Source organism: Nelumbo nucifera, chromosome 4 (genome assembly GCF_055504915.1).
Source record: "Nelumbo nucifera cultivar China Antique chromosome 4, China Antique-T2T, whole genome shotgun sequence".
Classification (NCBI taxonomy): Eukaryota; Viridiplantae; Streptophyta; class Magnoliopsida; order Proteales; family Nelumbonaceae; genus Nelumbo; species Nelumbo nucifera.
Window position 1 is genome coordinate 49449918 of NC_142652.1, and position 21623 is coordinate 49471540.

Here is a 21623-nt window from a genome sequence, read left to right on the forward strand (position 1 = left end):
GATACAAGATGAGGAGATAATTTTTAAAATGTCTGATGCTATGAAACATGCACCCTCTAGTGATGATTCTTATTATATGATTGGTGCTATTGATATGACAATTGATGAATGCTTCTAGGTAAGTAGGATGGCTGATCCTCTTGAACTCTGCCTCTAGCAGGGAGAACTTGAAAAAGAAGAAAATGAAGAAATAAACCTCATGATAGCATATCTGAATGATATGCCTCAATTCAAGGGAAAGGGGTTTCACAAATTAGAGAACTTAGGCAAATTGCCTAGACCATCAGGTAAGCCATCATCCCAAGAACCCCCCACCCTTGAACTGAAGCAATTACCTTCCCATTTAGAGTATGATTTCCTTGAGGAACCATCAGCTCTCCCCGTTATAATTTCTGCATCACTGAATCCATTACAAAAAGAAAAATTATTAAGAGTGCTGCGGAAACACAAAAATGCTATAGCCTGGAAGGTAGAGGATATCAAAGGCATTAATCCATCAATCTGCACTCACAGAATTTTGATGGAAGAGGACAGCAAGCCTTCCGTTCAGCCCCAAAGACGCCTGAACCCCAACATAAAAGAAGTGGTAAAGGCTGAAATAATTAAGCTATTAGATGTCGGGATCATTTATCCTATTTTTGATAGTTCTTGGGTAAGCCCCGTGCAAGTCGTGCCCAAGAAAGGGGGTATGATCGTTGTTCCAAATGAGAAAAATGAACTCATCCCGACTATGGACCAAATGTTAGACCCGGAAGTTAAATGAAGCCACCCGGAAGGACCATTTCCCTCTTCCATTTATGGACCAAATGTTAGAAAGGCTAGCCGGGCATGAGTATTATTGTTTCTTGGATGGATATTCGGGGTATAACTAGATCCCAATTGCACTTGAAGACCAAGAAAATACCACTTTTACTTGCTCATATGGTACCTTTGCATACCGAAGGATGCCCTTTGGATTATGCAATGCCCCAGCAACCTTTCAGCGATGCATGATGTCCATATTTTCTGATATGGTTGAAAATTTTATTGAGATCTTTATGGATGATTTTTTCAGTTTTTGGCTCTTCGTTTGATGCATGCTTGAATAATTTGGAGCAAGTGCTTACTAGATGCGAAGAAACACATCTTGTGTTGAATTGGGAGAAATGTTATTTTATGGTGCAAGAAGGCATAGTGCTTGGACACAAGATTTCTCACAGAGGTATAGAAGTCGACAAGGCCAAGGTGGAGGCAATTGAAAAATTGCCACCCCCATCATCTGTCCGCTCTGTGAGAAGTTTCTTAGGGCATGTCGGCTTCTATAGGATGTTTATTAAGGATTTCTCAAAAATTGCCAAGCCACTATCTACCTTGCTTCAGAAAGAAGTGCCTTTTGAATTTTCAATTGAATGCCTTCATGCTTTCAACACCTTGAAAGACAGATTGATCCATGCACCTATCATGGTAGCACCAGATTGGACCCTCCCATTTGAATTAATGTGTGATGCAAGTGATTCTGCTGCAAGAGTTGTTTTGGGACAAAAAGTGAACAAACATTTTCAGCCAATTTACTCTGCTAGCAGAACCTTGAATGGACCCCAATTCAATTACACCACCACCGAAAAGGAGCTGCTAGTAGTAATCTTTGCACTTGACAAATTTTGTTCATATCTGATATTGTCCAAAGTTTTTGTATACATAGATCACTCGGCATTACGGCACTTGATTACCAAGAAAAATTCAAAACCAAGACTGATCAAGTGGACCCTTCTACTACAAGAATTTGATATTGAGATTAGAGACATGAAGGGTGCTGTAAACCTGGTTGCTGATCATCTCTCCCGGTTAGACAAGGTAAGCTCAGAAGAGGAGATAACCAGCAACATCCAAGAAGAATTTCCGGATGAACAGTTGTACTCAATTCAAGAATATGCATCTCCTTGGTATGCTGATTTTGCAAATTATCTAGCTACACAAGTCATTCCTCCTAACCTATCATATCAACAAAAGAAGAAATTCCTTTCTGATGTAAAATACTATCTGTGGGAGGAACCCTTTTTGTATAAATTGTGTGCAGATCAGATCATAAGGAGATGTGTCCTTGAGAAGGAGATGGAGTCGGTACTCCAATTTTTCCATGATAAAGAAGCAGGAGGTCATTTTGGAGCTAGCCGCACCGCAGCCAAGGTTTTGCAATCAAGTTTTTATTGGCCTACATTATTCAAGGATGCCCATAGGTATGTGTCCACATGTGACAAATGTCAAAGGTCGGGAAACATTTCCCGACAGAATGAAATGCCCATTTCTAATATTTTAATCTGCGAAATCTTTGATGTTTGGGGTATAGACTTCATGAGACCCTTCCCGAATTCTTTTGGGAATAAGTACATCCTCATTGCTGTTGATTACGTATCTAAATGGGTGGAAGCCATGGCTTTGCCCACAAATGACTCAAGGAGGGTGGTACACTTCCTGAAGAAACTATTCTCCTGATTTGGCACTCCGCGAGCTATAATTAGTGATAGGGGAACTCACTTCTGCAATAGTCAATTTGAGTGGTTAATGCAAAAATATGGAATTAAACATAAATTGGCTACCCCTTATCACCCTCAAACTAGTGGCCAAGTGGAGTTGGCTAACAAGGAACTCAAAAGAATTCTGGAAAAGACTGTAGCATCTGCTAGAAAAGATTGGTCCATTAAGTTAGATGATGCATTGTGGGCATACAAAACTGCATATAAGACACCCATTGGCATGTCCCCCTACAGGTTGGTCTTTGGTAAAGCATGCCATTTACTAGTAGAATTAGAGCACAAGGACTATTGGGCTCTTAAATTTTTGAATTTTGACGTTGAGGCCACAGGGGCTAAAAGGAGGCTGCAATTGAATGAGATTTATGAATTCAGACTTGCCGCCTATGAAAATGCCAAAGTCTATAAAGAAAGAATTAAAAGATGGCATGATAAGAACTTGTTGAGGCGGGACTTTTATGTTGGGCAGCAGGTATTGTTATATAATTCCTGTCTCCGCCTATTCCCAGGCAAGCTGAGATCTAGGTGGTCTGGACCCTTCACCATCAATCAGGTTTTTCCCCATGGGGCTATAGAAATCACCCACCCGGTTCAGGGCACATTTAAGGTAAATGGTCAGCGCCTGAAACCATATTTAGTGGGTGGTACTGTACTCCCTCCATCCACTATTTATCTTGACAACCAATGATCTTCTTGTTCATGAACAGGTTAAGGCATCTTTTCTTCATTTTTTTAGGATATTAGTTACTAAAATAAAGATATCTTTTTCAAAATTCCAATTCATTTTTAGCAGAAGAGGCTTCCCACCAAAGTGCCCATTTTATTATCCTGGGAGTCCTCTATTCACCCTTCTCTTTACTTTCTATTGCTTTTGTTGATTTCATTGTTATTCCCTAACACTAGGAACATTGTGGACAATGTTCATCTTAAGTGTGGGGGAGTGAGCCTGAGGCTAGGGTGTGGAAGCTGAAACCATGCACCTCATTGACCCCAACACACATATGCAAGCAATGACATATCCAAGTAGACTGGAACCCCTCAAGTTCATTGATATTTATTAGGTGATTTTTTTAGAAGGAATACAATGAGTTGAGGGAGACCAATGTAATTATAAGTTTTTACTCTTGCTAATGACCCAACTTAGTATATGCATGAGAAAAAGGAAGAGCTGAATATGTCTTTCAGCATAACTAGCCTTAACTATCTTCATGTGTATGAAAGCACTTGATTTCATTGTTAATGGTCAAGAAAGCTAGTGCACATCTGAAATGTTGATACATGAGGTTCAATAATTAAGCCCAAATTGACTCCGCTATTTTGAGCTAAATAGTAAAACTAGCAGCTCAGAACATGAGTCTTGTTATCTACTTCAAGCATGTGACCAGTGTGAGATGGAGCATAAAATGCACTCACACCAAAAAAAAAAGAGAAAAAAAAGAGTGTGAGATGGAGCATAAAATGCACTCACACTAAAAGAAGAAGAAAAGGGTGAGATGGAGCATAAAATGCACTCACCCCTTGAAATAAGTAATTATGGTGACAGTTGAGGTTCAAAGGGGCATACTAAAGTTGAACTCTCATTAAAGATATATTTACAGATATGAAACTTAGTGCAACTAGATTATTAACTTTGACAATTAAGGAGCTGATTTATATATTGACTAGGAGTGAAGGCTGGACTTTGAGAAATTCATATTCTCCTTTCCTTAGATCTTATACATGTGTTAAATGGTAATTTACAAGAATAAGAATTGAACACTTACAAAAGTTCCCCGACTACTCAAAGCATTTCTATCTTAAACATTCACCTGGTGAATGGTGAGAATAGAAGGGGGGAATGTTCAGTTTATGGCTGATGTCTTTGCTTGAGGACAAGCAAAAGCTTAAGTGTGGGGGTAATTGATGAACATACAATTTATCTATAATTTATGAGGACTTTGCACGGATTTTTATGCCATTTTTATTTAATTTTGCCTTAATTTAGTTTAATGATAAGAAAAGATTTCAGGGGTAATTAATCCAAGAAAAAAAAATAAAAAAGGCAAGAAAAGAATGATCAAAAAGACCAATTTCAGCCCAGCCCGGTTGTGGAAGCAAGAGAGAGCACTTCGGCCCAAGAAAAACAAGTTGATTCCTTGAAAAAACCCAAGAAAAGAAAACCTAGCAAAAAGTAAAATTCAGCCCAGTAGAGAAAGTCCATTCTCAGCCCAAAAGAGTAGCCTAGAGTGTACCTATCATGTGCTAAGAGGGAGCCTAAGTGCAGCCCAAATAGCTAGGGGCGGCAACTCTTAGAAGGCTTTCAAGAGAACTCTAGAAAGTTCAAGAAGGGGGTGTAATACACCCCATTCTAGAGGCTTCAAAAAGGGGCAAGAGCCCCCTTGAAAATCTATATAAGGATGCCTCTAGAAGGGGGGAAGGTGTTCAATTGCTTGAGAGAAAGGCTCTCCCACTCCTAGAGGTTCGAATACCTTGAAGAGAAGAAAAGAGAAGAAGGGCTGAAGGAGTTCAAGTGAAGTTAGCAAGAAGAGAAGGTGAGTTCAAAATTGCGGGTTTTTGATTCAGAGATCTATTGTAATAATTCCATTCTAGTTTCATTTTCCTTTTATTCGAATTCAGCTTCCTTTGTGTAATTTTCTTTTCTTTCTCCCTTTTCCATTCTTTCTTGATGTAATTAAGTTTGTAAAATTTCAGTTCAGCAATCAATTTCTTTTTTATTCATTCAAATGGGTGTGAATTGTTCTTGAAGTTTCTTGAATAGGGGTTAATTGTAGATTAATTCAGCCAATCAAACTTTCAAAACTCAGATCTGAGATTGTAAGATGTGAATTGCTTGAAAGAGAATTCAGATCTGCAATTTTACAGATTGGCCGAATTGATCTCAGCTTGGAATTCTTAGTGCTTGAGAAAGACTCTAGGAATTTAGATATACTATTTAAGAACTGAATTGGATGCAAGGTTAGAAATAACTTGCACAATTCAGTTGGTTAGCAATTCAGATTTGAATTGATGCCTTAGAAGTGTTTGAAGAAATGCATGCATGGGATTAGATCTTTGATAGAGATATGGGGATCATCACTAATGCATAGGATGAGCATGCACTCGAAAGAGGTTGTTCATGACCTTGGGGTTTCACCAGACCAAGGCTTAATCACAATCTATTCGAATGATTCAATTTGATTGATTCCTGAATTCTGAGATTAATATTAACTGCTTACTCTTCTAACCTGAATTGAAGGCAATTGGGCCAATAATTTAGATAGATTTTAGTTTAGGATTTTTAGTTTTTGAATAAAGTTTTGATTTATTGTTGATCAGATAAGAAGTGCCCAATTTAGTATTGGTAATTGTTTCCTAAATCATTGTGGGAACGATACTTTATTCACTACTTTACTATTTGAACGGCTAGTGCACTTGCTAGTGTCACAATGAGCCACAACAGGAGACGTCCTTCATCACAGTGCATGACATATTCCATTATGAGGTGATTTCATTTGGACTAAAGAATGTCATGCCACCTATTAGAAACTTGTCAACAAGGTGTTCGAGGATCAAACCGGCCACAATGTTGAAGCCTATGTCAATGACATAATGGTTAAAAGCCTTAAAGTAGTGGAATAAGACTGCAGTTAGTCCTACGTACAATGTGAAATAAACAAAAGAAAAAAGATTGAGAATGAGAGAATAAGAGGATGAAGAATTCAGAAAGAGGGTGTTGACAATGATTGTCGCCCTAGTCTACAATTTATACTAATAACCAAATAAAGGGTGAAAGGGCTGAATTACCCTTATTGCTTACATGGCAAAAGAAATAAAAGGAACTAATATAACTACCAACTAAATTAATTGCTAACTAAAACTAACTACCATTATAAACTAATGAACACAATGGGGCCCACATAAATAACATAGCGGGGACCACATTAATGTTCTCTACACTCCCCCTCAAGTTTGGAATAGATGTTTGTCATTCCCAACTTGCATAGATTTGCTTCTAACATTGTCTTTAAAACTGCCTTGGTGAGAAGATCTGCAAGCTGCATGTTAGAGGTGATATATGGAAGACACATTTCTTGAGAAGTAACTCTTTCTCTAATAAAGTGTCAATCCACTTCAATATGCTTATTTTCTATCATGTTGTACCAAATTATGGGCTATATTAATAAGAGCCTGATTATCATAGTACAACATTAGGGGTTTCTCATAAGTAATACCCAACTCCTCAAATAGGGATTTTAACCATAGTACTTCAGCTACATCATTTGCCATGGACCTATTGATAACTCTATATTTTGACGCCTTAAAGGCATCATTTTAGGGGTATTTTAGACCTTAAACTAACTAATCTGTACCCTTTTTCCAATTAAATTCAATGTTGTGACTTCTAAGGGTCCCTGTGCAAATTCTAGTTAAAAACTAGGAAATTTACATAGTTTTCTGCATATTTTGGGAAGCTGGTGAGAATTCCAATGGAGAGAGGGGGTGCTTCTGTGAAAAATTGAGCACAGGAGGGCACCTCCTATCTGCTAAACCCAGAAAGGCACCCGTCCTACTGTATGAGCAAACTCCCCTCTCCTTAGCAAACCCTAGGGCACCTCCCCACTCATTCTTTTCACCTCTAACGAACCCTAGCCGCCCCTAACTGCTAAATCTTCACCTTTCACTCCTCCCTAACATCTAATCTCAACCATCCAAGCCTTAACAACCTCTCATACCCTTAGATCTTCACCTTGCAATCACCACCCTCCATTCCAGGGTGCCATCTCTTTAGCATTCTAACCCCAGGGCACCACCAAACCCCTAATCTCCACCATTCAATCCTAAGAGCTTAAATCCCAACCCTCCATACTTATAGGCATCCTCTCCTTTTCACTCTAGCCATAGGAACCCTCTAGTTTAATCCTAACCCTCCATTCCTAAACCCTAGGGGTGCCCATTTTCTGCATAAACCCACAAGTTGCCCCTCTCTTTCTCTCTAATCCCAGTTTTGTCCACCCTTCTCTATCAAAATGACCCCAAGGGCCCTGGAGAAGGGGTTGGTCAATTCACATATTTCACAAGGCTAAGGTTTCTTCAGGAGTTCAAGGGTTGTAGAAGGGAATGACGCCCAAATCTTGTCAGGAGGGGTTCCTGCAAGTAGTCCAGCCAATCTGCAACTATTGTCACTGGATTTGATTAGCTATCCCTTTCATTTTCTTTATTTTCAATTATGTTATTTTTTTATTTTGGCAATCTTTTAGATTTAATTTCTGTTTGTTTGTGTGTTTTGCAAATCTGAATTCGTCAGGTTCAAGGCTAAGGTGTCTCGAGGGGTTCGAGGGTTGAACGGAGGGAGAAAGCATGTATTTCGTCTTCTCGGACATCTACCACCACTAGATCCGAATTTTGGATCTTTTTTTTTTGTTGATTTCAGTGTTCTTTAATTTTTGAATTTTAATTATTGCTTTGTTCAATCCAAAACATTTAATTTCAGCATTAAAAAATATTATGTTCTTACTTTCTGCAAATCCCAAATCTATTTTCCTTTTATTTGTCCAGAACGAAAATAATATTTTTTATTCTTTCTTCCCTATGGGTCGACCCCTTCCTCACCATGTACTATGTTGTTTAAGGTTATGTGAGGATTGGAAAAATTTTACAAATCTCTAAACTGGTACAATGGGTGTTTAATGACGCATCCCAAGCACACCACCTATATTCAGCTTTAGCACTGGAGCGAGCAACAACATTTTGTTTCTTACTTCTCCAAGAAACAAGATTACCTCCTACAAAAGCACAATATCTAGAGGTAGACCTCCTATCATCAACACATCCTGCCCAATCAACATCTATTTAAACTTTTATTTTCATGTGACCATTATCCTTGAATAGTATACCTCTGCTTGGACACCTCTTCAAATATGTCAATATCCTCTCAATTGCAAATAGGTGAGTAACTGTAGGAGAGTGCATATACTGGCTAACAACACTGACTACATAACTGATAAGTGTGAGAGACAAAGATAAACAAATTTTCCAACTAACCGTTGGAACATAGCTTTATCTTCAAGAGACTCTCCACCTTCTCCACTGATCTTGTGATTTTGTTTAGTAGGTGTGTCAACATGTTTAACATCTAGATTTCCTGTTTCTTCCAACAAATCAAGAACATACTTTCTTTGGGAAACAAAAATCCCATGTATAAACCGAGTTACCTTAATACCCAAGAAATATCATAGCTCTCCCAGGTCTTTTACCTCAAACTCTTGATGAAGGAATTGCTTAAAAAGAGACTCAATCTCATGAGTATCACTCTCTATCACTACAATATCATCCACCTACACAGCAAGTAGTGTTAAGGAAGAATCCACTTTCTTAATAAATAGAGTGTGATCTGATGGGCCTGCACATAGCCAAAATTTTCAAGAGCTCGTCTAAATATATCAAACCAAGCTCTAGGGGACTATTTTAGTCCATATAAGGCCTTATTCGGTGAATAAACCTTTTTTCTTGTTTCTGCACTATAAAATCTAGGAGGCAACTACATGTAAACTTCTTGCAAGTCTCCATTGAGGAAGGCATTTTTAACATCCATCTGAAACAAAAGCCACGATGGCTGTAAAAGATAATAAAACTTTGATAGTGTTCATCTTTGCTACTAGTACAAAAGTCTCCAAGTAGTCTATGCCATATGTTTGAGTAAATCCCTTTGCAACTAATTTGACTTTATACCTTTCAATGGAACCATTAGCATTATGCTTCATAGTAATACCCATTTACATCCAACCAAATTCTTTCCTTTAGGTTGATCAACTAACTCCCATGTATTGTTCTTCAGAAGTGCATCCATTTCTACCTTCATTTCATCTTTCCACTCAAGTATTGACAAGGCTTCCTGCACTGTTCTAGGAATGGGAATAGCAGCAATGAATGCCAAAAAGGACTTGTAAGATGGAGACAAATGAACATAACATAGGAACTGGGAAATACAATGAGTTGTAGATGAGGTACATTGGTGTTTGCCTTTACTGACTGTAGTGGGAAGGTCAAGGTCATCTAATGGAGGTAAAGGCTCAACAATGGAAAGATGAAGGGACTGTGGTACTTGGATCTGGATTCGTTAAAGGAATTGGGGCTGGCTTGGACTACTGATGACCAAAATGAACCTACCTCCACCGTCTATGATAAACTCTCAAAACCTAGCACCTTTGAAAACCCTCCTCACTACACTCCTCTTCAGTGATTGAGAGAGGTAATGGAACTTCTGATGAATGAACCCCCACCTCACTACTCCACCCTGAGAAGAAACCCTAGAATAATAGGGTACATCCTCAAAGAAAATGACATCAATAGAGACAAACCTCCTCCCAGAAGTAGGTCCATAGCTACAATATCCCTTTTGAGTTTGTGCATAACCAAGGAAAATACATTTTGAAGCTTTATGATCAAATTTGGAACAATGAGGACTAAGGTTCAGAACAAAACAAGTACAATCAAAGATTTTAAGGGGAGGGGTGAACAACTCTTTATTAGGATCTAAAAGGGTGAATGGAGCATTCATGTCAAGAACTCGTAAAGGAATTCAGTTGATGAGATATACAGTTGTATGAATGGCATCTCCCCAGAAATGTATAGGCACATTGGAGTTAAATATAATGCTTCTAGCCACCTCCAATATGTATCAATTCTTCTTCTCAGGAACCCAATTCTATTGAGGTGTATGAGGGCAGGTACTCTGATGGATAACCCCATGGTCAAAGAAAGATGAGGTTAATGGTTTTGCAAAATACTCTTTCACATTATCAAATCTAAAAATTTTGATTTTGACCACAAACAAGGTTAAAATCATCAGATGGAAGATTCGGGTTATGGTATGAACCTCATCTTCAAAATGCATAAGGTAAACCCAAGAAAAATGGGTATAGTCATCAACAAACAACAAAAAATATCTATACCCTCCATAGCAGTGATATGTAAGGTCCCCAAACATCGGTATGCATAATTTCAAAAGGAATATTACTTCTTTTATTCCTCAAAGAATAGGTTGTTCTATGATGTTTTGCAAGCTCACAACTTTCACATTTCAAATTCGACATCTGGACAGACTCAAACAAACTAAAAAACAAATTTTTCAAAGACCTAAAAGATAAATGACCCAACCAACTATGCCAAAGCATAATCTGACTAACAGACTAAGAAACAAAAGACCTCCTAACTTCGCTATCTTCCCCATGTAAGCTCCCTCCAAGCAAGTAGAATCCATTCGTCTCACGACCAATCCCAATCACCTTCCTTATCTCCAAATCCTGAAAAACACATCGATTAGGGAAAAAAGTTACTGAACAATTTTGGGTTTTAGTAATGATACTAACTAAAAGCAAATTAGTACTAAGTTTAGGAACATGTAAAACTGACGACAAAGAAATGGCATTAGACAATTTGATGTCTCCCTTGCCAGAAATGGAAACAAATGGGCCATTAACAATAGGCACTTTGTCTCTGCCCCAGGATAAGTGATAGGTAATAAACAGTAAGGACAAGCTAGTCATATGATCAGATGCACCTGAATCTATCACCCAACAGGGTTTAGTGTTACTTGGGGCTGAAGCATAATAAGCTAAGGCTCATGTACCTGAATGAGCTAAAGTGAAGTGGGAGGAGCAAATGTTGTGATTGGCGGCTGAGATAATGGTGCTGAATTACCAACCTCACTCTCCAACTGAGTTAGAGCAGCCCAAACAATAGCTAAGGTGTCTAGGGACGTGCCTCTTGTGCTTGATGAGGTTGCACAATTAGCAGTAACAACCAAATTGGAATTTTCCTTTTTGTTTTTGAGTTTTCTTGGAACTACATGTGGATGTAACTTCGAACAGGTGTCTTTAGTATGTTTAGGTTTCTTGCAATGTTCACATAGTAGGTCCCTCTTATCTTCTTTTTTCATATCCCTTTCCTTATCACCCCCAAACTTTGGTTTAACTGCTGCCATGGTTGATGCTGCAACATAACCTTTCTCCAACTCTCTTCACTATGCACTACGGAGTAGGCTTGTGATAAGGTCACACTTTCTCTCGTAAGAAGTTGTTGTCTCACAATATCATATTCAAAATTCAGACCAACTAGGAATTCAAACACTATTAGTTTCAACTTGCTTTTTGTAAATCTGTGCATCCTTCTGACTTTCCCACTCAATTGTTTCTAGGTGGTCAATTTCATGCCATAAGGATTTCAAGGTTGAGAAGTAAACCGAGACTGGTCTTTTCTCCTTTCTTAAGATTATTAGCTTCACATTTCAACTCATAATCCCTAGCAGCATTAAGGGGTTGGGAGTAGGTTTCTTTCATGGTGCCCAAAATTTCCTTAGTTGTTTTTGCCCACAAGTAGTTTCGGCTGATGTGTGGTTGCATGGAGTTGCATAGCTATGTCATAACCAAATAATTCTCCTGAACCCATTTGGCATAGGTTGGGTCCTCCTTATTTGGTCCCTTCACATCCCCCAATAAATAATTTAGTTTCCCTCTACCCCAATGGCCATCATGGTTAATTGAGCCCACTTCAAGTAATTGGATATGTCAAACTTAATAGTGGTAATCTGAAAATTGTTCTCAGCCATGCTACTAGAACCACCAGCCCCCAAAACATCTTCCCCTTGATTCTTAAACACTATTGTTGTCAACCCTTCTCAAGCTATAGGTCAGAAAACCCCTTTTTAGAACTGAAAAGGTGAAATTACACCCAAAGTTTGCTTAACCGTTGACCAAGAAGGTTTGACCACCACCTAGAAATATTGAATCAAGTTTGTTAGTTTTCTAGAAAGCAGAAAACCCACTCTTGAATGTTGAAACTAGTCTAATTATTGCCCTAGAATTGGTAACAATCATAAACTTTAGGGTTTCAATCCTAGAATTGATCATATGTCAAGAAAGAAACCCTAAAATCTCAAGAGAGAACTAAACATCTTTTAGTCGCACCTCCTAGATTAATAAAAAGAATGTCTTTTTAGGTTTGATCTCAAGAATAAATATCAACTTACTCAGAATGGTCTAGTTGCCACCTTCAAACCATGGTTTGAACCATAAAACTAAGATTTCTTCCCTTCTTCTGATTCTTCCTAATCATTGAACACTCTCCAAGGCCCTACAAACCCTTCGGCATCAATTGCACACTGTCAGCAACCTCCAAGAACCAGCCAATGAAGATATCTCTATTGAAACTTCCAACCCTAGGAAGTTCTCATGTAGTCGGCCTGATTAGACTAGCATGAGAATTCCTAGGTTGGCTCTGATACCAAGTAGTTGAATAGGACTGCAATCAGTCCTAGGTACAATGTGAAATAAACAAAAGAAAAAAGATTGAAAAGGAGAGAAGGAAATGAAGAGAAGAAGAGGAGAACACAAAGAGAAGAATTCAGAAAGAGAGTGTTGACAATGACTGTCACCCCACTCTGCAATTTATATTAATAATCAAATAAAGGGTGAAAGGGCTAAATTACCCTTACTGGTAACAATGGTGTTAGAGTTTACATAACAGGGGTATTTTAGTCTTTTAGGTTTATCTATTTGAGAGTGAAAGTTCTATTTTATTCAAGTTTAAGTTATGTGTCCCATCACATATAGGGACAATATTGTCTTTCTTGTAACTGAGCTTGTTTGATATAAATACAAGTGGGTCGACTAGTGAGGTAACTTTTCCTCTACTGGCCAAACCCTTCTTCTCCTTCTTCTTCCTCTACTTCTTCTTTACTTTAAACCTCGAACTGGACAGGGTTGTTCACATCGTATCAGAACAATAAAACCCAGTTTTCTTTTCCTTTTTTTTTTCTTTCCTCATCACCCTTTCTTCTTCCTGGGTTCATCGCCATCCATATCAGATTTCATTATTTTTCTCCTAACTTGATTGGAAGCTCGACAAGAGGCCAAAAAGGAGTGGTCATTTTCTGGTTTTGGAGATAAGTATGCCTCCGGTTGCTGTGGTGGTGGTCGTTGAAGTGGTGTACTAGATGCCCTTTATTCTGTGATACAAAAAGGGTTGTTTGTGGACAGGTATGAACAGTTTTTTTTTCACCTAAGTAGTGGACTGTGGATGCTGTGTTTTGGTCTAGAATATATTTTTGTGGTGGTGTGAAGTGATTAATATGCATATCAGTCCCCTTTTCTTCTGTTTATACCTGGGTATGTGCGTTGAAAGTAGGGTTTTCGGTTGTTGAAGTTCGTGACAACAGTATTGTGGTGATGTTTATACTTTGTTGAGTAATGTGTGGTTTGATTTTGAACGGTTGAAGGTAAATACCTTGTCTATAACAGTGATTACTTTGTGAAGTGTGGAGATATGGTTGAAAATGATGTCAACCGGAGATGGGAGTGAAAATAAAACTGGTGTTATGATCTCTCTAGATTACTTAAATGTTCAAATGACATCTATTAAGTTGAATGGTGAGAACTATGTGCCATGGGCCAAGTCTGTAGAGGTATTCTTAAAGGCCAAGAAAAAGGTAAAGCATGTGAGAGAGGAAAAACCTTCCTCTAACTCTCTAGGGTTCAGTGATCGGGAGCAGGAATATGCTCAAATTATGACATAGTTCTGGAATAGCATGGAACCTAAAATCATTGTGAATTTTATGTTCCTAGATACAACTAAAGAAATTTGGGACCATGCTAAGAAATTGCATTCTGGACAAGACAATACAACTAGTGTGTATTAGTTGAACCAAGAGTACTTTAATCTGAAGAAAGGCAACCAAAGTTTTGAGGAATACTATGCAAGTATGAGAAATATCCGAAATGAGCTTAATGTATATCATCTTCGGAAACTGGATGTTCAAGTTTAGCAACAACAGCGAGAGCAACTTGATGTGATGAGGTTTTTGGTGGGTTTGAATGCTGGATATGAACCTATTCGAGCATAAATATTGTAGGGGTCTACTCTTCCCTCACTTGAAGAAGTGTTTACCCGTCTTAGGAGAACATCTATTGAGTCTATAGAGTATTCTTATCTCTCGACAGATCTGGTTTGGTGGTGACTAGAGGGGGAGGTCATGAAAATAGAAGTGGTGGAGGTGGTAGTCGTGGACTTCTAGGAAATTGAGGTGGTCCCATGTTTAACCATGCTGGTGACCAGAGTGGAGGTCTGGACTCAGGGGGACGTCTTGGTAAAGGAAGGAGTAATATTCCTAGGAAGTGTACATACTGTGGATTAATGAGACACACTGTTAATTTCTGCTATGATTTACATGGTCCATCCAACACTTGGGCTAACCATGATGTGACTAGGGGTAATGGTATAGTAAGTGAAAATTAGCAAACTGATCATTAGTGAAAATTAGCAGACTGATCAGACTCCCTCCACACCTACTGATGAACCTACAATTTATCTATATTTTTATGAGGTTATTGCATGAAATTTTATGCCGGTTTAATTAATTTTTGCCCTATTTCTAGCTTAATTGCAATAAAGATTTTAGGGGCAGCCAACTCGAGAAAAAGAAGGCAAAAGCAAAAAAAGAAAGCCCAAAAATTATCAAGTTCAGCCCAGCCCAACCTTGAGAGCAAGGGAGTTTTCATTCGGCCCAAGTAGTGCAAGCTAACTCTTTGGAAAACTCAAGGGAATAAGCCTAGCAAGAAGGAAATTTCGGCCCAGCCCAGTTTCAACCCAAAGAATAGCCTAGAGTGCAGCCTACATGTGCTAAAAAATAAGCTAAGTTGCAGCCCAAAGGGAGCTAGGGGCGGCAACTCCTAGAAGTTTCTTGAAGAGAATGAGGGAGCACTCTAGAAGGTTCATGAGGGGTGTAATACACCCAATTCTAGAGACTTCAAGAAGAGGCAAGACCTTCCTTGAAAGCCTATATAAGGAGGCCTCTAGAGGGGGAGAAGGGGTCCAAACATCTAATTTCAAACTCTACTTGAGCTCTTGTTCTAAGACAGAAGAAGAGAGAGAGATAGGCGCAAGAGAGGAGAAGAGAGGAGGAACAAGCAACATCAAGAGAAGAAGAAGCTGAATTCAAAGGGGGAGAAAGCAATTGGAGATCAAGGTTTCATCCTCACTTGATTTCTACACAATTTGGTAATTGAATTCAGGTAAGATTTATGTAATTTCTCTATCAAATTTTCCTTTCTTGCTGTAATCAAAGCTTGTTTTATGTAAATTCAATTCTGTAATTTGTTTTCTAAGTTCATTCGAGTAAAGTATATTCAATCTTGAAGTTTCTTGTTTGGAATTTTAATTGTGGATTGTTGGCCGAACTGCTAATCTGAAATCTCAGATCTGAAATTTCAGATCATGAATTTACAAGGTCTGAATTACTATTTTCCAATCTCAGATTTGTAAATTCAGATCATGAAATAGTGAGATCCGAACTGCTATTCTATAAAATCAGATCTGTGATTTCAAATCATGAACTTGTAATACCCGAATTACTTGAGAAAGAATTTAGGTAGCTTTAATTCAGTCTGGCCGAATTGTTCCTCTTTCTTGGAATTCAGATCTGTCAATCAAGAGTCGAATTGAGTGCAGGGTTAGAGATAACTTGCACAATTCGGTCGGTGTTCATTCAGCTGAGTTGATGATCATCCAGCTGAAATGAAGCCCAAGAATTGCTAGATCTGAATGCATGCATGGGGATTAGATTCTTGCTAGAGATAGAAGAACCGTTACTCATGCATAGATTGAACATGTGCTCGAGAGAGGCTGTTCATTGCTTTGGGATTTCACCAAACCAAGGTTGAATCCTATTCTACTCGAATTGCTTAGAAAACTAGTTGCTGAATTTATTTTTCTATGCATCTTTAGCTTGTCTCCTCACTTGCATACAAGGTGTTTGGTCCAATGTGTTAGAAATAACTTTGTAGTTTTAATTTCAATTTTTCATTAGTTTTACATTTCGGTTGATCAGATAACAGTAGACTAATTTATTACTAGTAGTTGCTACATAAGTCCTCATGGGAACGATACTCTACTCACTACTCTATTACTTGAGTGGCTAGTGCACTTGCTAGTGTCACCATGATGCACACATCACCTACTAGTGCTTCTAGGAAAGAGATGGTGAGTGTACCACGTGCGGTAAATGAGCAGTTCCTTTAGACATCCTCTCAGCAAAACACAACTACCCTTGCCCATTTAGGTATGGCTTGCTTGGCTTCCAAGCCTTCACACTGGATCATTGACTATGGAGCCTCAGATCATATGTCTAGGACTCCAAATGTATTTTCTTCACTTTCTCCATCCTCCACATCACAAATATTTAATATTACTAATGGTTCTACATCTCCTATTTATGGTGTTGGTGATGTTGATCTTCCTTCCTTATCTTTATCCAATGTTGTATATGTTCCCAAGTTTCCTTTTAACCTTATTTTTGTTAGTAGATTAACCAAGCCACTTAATTGTTTCATAACCTTTTATCCCTCTTGTTATGTGTTCCAAGATCTCAAGATAGGGATGAAGATTGGTGGAGGGCATGAGACTGATGGATTGTATTACCTTGATGGTGGTGGCCCACTAGTAGAATTTCAGTCTTTTCTTACTCCTCTTCAATGGCATTGTAGACTTGGTCATCCATCTCTCAAGGCTCTGAAGTTGTTGGTTGCTTCCTTAAGCCATCTTTCATCATTGGATTGTGAGTCATGTCAGATTGGGAAACATCAGAGTCACTTTTTGTCCAAGAGTTGATAGTCATGTCTTGAGTCCTTTTTCTTTAGTTCATTCTGATGTTTGGGGTCCAAATAAAGTAATGTCATACAATGGTTATAAGTATTTTGTATTTTTTGTTGATAATTTTTTAAGGATGACATGGCTCTAACTTATGAAAGATCACAGTGAATTGATCTTTATTTTTCAAAAATTTTATGCCGAAATACGTACCCAATTCGGTGTTCATATTAAAATTCTTTGCTCTGATAATGCAAAAGAATACACCTCAACACCATTTCAGCAATACTTAGAGTACCATGGGATAATTCATCAAACTTCTTGTTCGTACACCCCACAACAGAACGGTGTAGCTAAATGGAAAAATTGAAACCTATTTGAAACTACTCGGTCTATGATGCTTAATATGAATGTCCGAAAGTGTTTTTGGTGTGATACTGTCCTCACATCATGTTTTCTCATCAATCAGATGCCTGTGTCCATCCTTGAAGTCAATCCCCCTTCTCAGTTTTGTTTCCCACTGTCTCCATTTCCTCTCACCCCGAAAGTCTTTGGGTGTGTTTGTTTTGTTCAAAATTTGGGGCCTGGTTTAGTAAAGTTAGACGCATGAGCTACTAAATGCATCTTCCTTGGATACTCCAGGACTCAAAAAGGGTATAAGTATTATAACCCTAACTCTCATAAGTCATTTGTTTGTTCCGATGTCACTTTCTTTGAATCGGTTCCATTTCTCTCAAACACTGAGGTTCCTTCTTCTTCCCCCATAGTTCCACTTCGTGTCCCTGTTGAGGATCCCTTTCTCGTGGTTCCTATTCCAGTTGTGGATACCTCTCCCGTGCCAGTTACTACTGAGAGGCCACCAATCAGACAAGTGTATACTCATAGAAGAGCATCAGCCCCTCCTTCAATTCAGTCTTCGTCAACAGATCCAGTGGTTGCACCTTCTCCCTCGGACCTTGATCTTGCTATTGCCCTATAGAAAGGTAAACGTACTTGTACATCTCATCTTATTCCACATTTTATTTCAGTTGCTCACCTTTCTGCTTCCCATCGCAACTTTATATCCTTGCTATCCTCTTGCTTCCTTTCCCAAAATTGTCCAAGAAGCTCTTTCCTCCCCAAGGTGGTGGCAAGCAATAGAAGAGGAATTTTCTGCTCTATAACACGATCACACATGGGAACTCACTACTCTTCCTCCTAGTAAGCATGTTGTTGGGTGTAACTGAGTCTACACAATGAAGTATCTTGCAGATGGTAGTGTGGAACAATTGAAGGCCATGTTAGTAGCCAAGGGCTATTCTCAATTGTATGGTGTGGAGTATATGGAGACCATTTCTCCGGTGGCTAAAATTGGTTTAGTTCGGGTATTGATTTCATTAGCCACTATGTATGATTTGCCACTCTTGCAGCTTAACATAAAAAATGCCTTCCTGCATTGTGATCTCATTGAGGAGGTATATATGGAGCAACCATCAGGGTTTGTTGCTCAGGGGGGGGGATGGTAAGGTTTGTAGACTCAAAATGGCAATTTATGGGCTGAAACAATCTCCACGCACATGGTTTGGCAGATTCAGTGTAGTAGAGAACTGTGGGATGAAACTGTGTCAGGTATATCATTCTGTGTTCAGCCATGACTCAAAAGATGGGAAAATCTTGCTAGTGGTGTATGTGGACGATATTGTCATAACTGGGAGTGATAGTAACGGGATTGATTGGTTGAAGAAATTCCTATAGGACCACTTCTATACGAAAGATTTGGGTAAGCTGAAATACTTCCTGGGAATAGAAGTTGTAAGGTCAAGTAATTGAATTAACTTATGTCAAAGAAAATATGTTCTTGACCTACTTAAAGAAATAGGACTGTTAGGTGCTAAACTAGTCAAGAATCCTATGCAACTAAATGTTAAGTTGAGTGTTGATGCAAGTGAAGAGTTTGATGATCATGGAAGGTACAGGTGGTTGGTGGGAAAGTTAAACTATCTGACTATTACCCAGCTAGATATATCATTTGTTGTGAGTATGGTGAGTCAGTTTATGCAACACCCTTGAATTCCTCATTGGGAAACAGTTCTAAGGATTGTTCGGTATTTGAAGGGTGCTCCAGGTCATGGTTAGCTATACAAAAGTGGAGGGACTCTTAAGATAGTAGGGTATACAAATGCTCATTGGGCTAGTTCTGTATCAGACAGGAGATCAACTACAGGGTATTGTACCTTCCTTGTTGGCAATCTTGTAACTTGAAAGAGTATGAAACAAACAATGGTGGCAAGGAGCAGTGCAGAAGCTAAGTATAAGGCTATGGCTCATACCACATGTGAACTAGTATGGTTTAAGAACTTTCTACAGGAGATGGGGTTCTCAATTGACAAACCCATGAGACTATATTGTGATAATCAAGCAGTTGTACACATCTCTTCTAATCCGATCTTTCATGATAGAACAAAACATATTGAGGTTGATTATCACATTGTAAGAGAGAAAGTGATCAATGGAGTGATAACTACCTCTCATGTGAGCTCAGGAAATCAGTGGGCAGATCTCTTTACAAAGGGAATGTCTCGGGGCAGAGTAGATTATATTTGTGACAAACTGGGACTATATGACATATACTCTCCAGCTTGAGGGGGAGTGTTAGAGTTCACAAAACAGGGGTGTACATATATACTGTCTGCTCAGATCCTTAAAGAACATCAAACACTAAATTAACACCAAAAGGTTGCATGCAAATAGCCTATAATCAACTTTCCTGTTGCGATGAACCCACAACACACCACAGGTTCTGCAATGAACTCATAGAGCGCATCGCAAAACTGTGATAAGTCCATGGTTCACCGTACGCCTACGAGCCCATTCGCAACTCGAGCCAAGAGAAACCCAAGTTGAGCCCTTGGTGAGGCCTGCGCATGCCCAAATCCGTGATAAACCCACAACCCATCAAAAGACGTTGTGGAACGCCATGTAGGGTTAACAAGATACCGCCTGCTAGGCAGTGACGTCACTAAATGCCACGTCAATTAAATAAAGCACACGAAAGGTAGGGGTTAACAAGATACCGCCTGCTAGGCAGTGACGTCACTAAATGCCACGTCAATTAAATAAAGCACACGAAAGGTAGTAGCACATGTGAGTAATGAGGGATCTTGAAGGGAAAGAAAGCCAATCCTCAAGGATATCCCCACGAGATACGTGGTGAAAACCCAGTGGTGCACTTAATGATTGACAGCAAATCTAATATTCCCTTTCCTGATAGGTCACAAGTACCTTTATCTCCTACCCTTTAGGATCTTAGGATCTCCTCTATAAATAGAGATCCTCCTCATAGTGGAATTCATTCAGCATCTAGCACTCGAGCACCCTTTGGCTTTGACTCCTTACCCTAGCACCCGTAACCCGAAAGCCAATCTCCCTACTTCCCGACCTCTCTTTGTCTTTCAAAGAAACCTTTCACCAAGCCTTACCCTACCTACAATAGAATCTCTAGTTCCATCTTTAATCCCAAAGAATGGCCTCACGGAGAATCAGCCTTACCTCCATCCCTGAGGAGCAAAACAATGTCCCAAAGAACACCAATCCGGGAGTAGAGAGCCAGCCCGACATGGAAATGCCTATCTAGGTCGACAATGAGATACTCTCGAACTAAGTATACGAATTTGAGGTGCTCTTTGAAAGCAATTTCAAAAAGTTCAAGCAAAGTTAGGAGGAAACAAGGAGCGCCCTCCAGATCCTACTCAATCGTTCGGCCCAAGCCGAGCAAACCCCCGTCGCCACTCTTACCGGTGTCCCCAACCCTAGCTGCCATGCCTCCAACCAAATCATTGCCATCCCATAACAGCCTAATAGGGCGACCAACCCAACTCTAACCTAAACAGGCCACCAACCTGTCCACTAGTCTCACGCCTTTCCCTGCACTGACCTGATATTAGAGACCCCCCTCAGTCAAGACGAGCTGAAGGAATATGTCTAGGGGCTAGTAGTTGAGAGCCATAACTGAGCTCAGGATTCGACTGTCATACATAAGTCATATTCCAACCACATCTTGTACAAGATCTATCCTATTGGGTATACTCCTCCCCAACAATAGCTATAATACGATGCATAGAGGGGTAGCCCGCAGTAGCACATCAACAAATTTGAAGACACCCTCGGTTCCTTCGCTCTTGATGGAGACCTCAAAGTACGTGAATTTTCAAAGTCTTTGACCAGCCTATTGTACACCTGGTTCATAAGTCTTACCCCCTGGAAGCATTGATTCATGGGGTGAATTAGCCAAAAAGTTCCTACCGAAATGGTTCACCTTGGAGAGAAAACTGACGATGGCCGATCTGAGAAACATGGAGCAAGGACCGAGAGAGGACCTCTTGGCCTACATTATGAGGTTCCAAAATCTAATGCACTTCATCTTCGACAAACACACAATGGAGAAGAGCTTCGTTGAACAATGCGTACAGGGCATACGCTCCACTTACAGAATCAGCATTGAGAACGTTGAAGTCG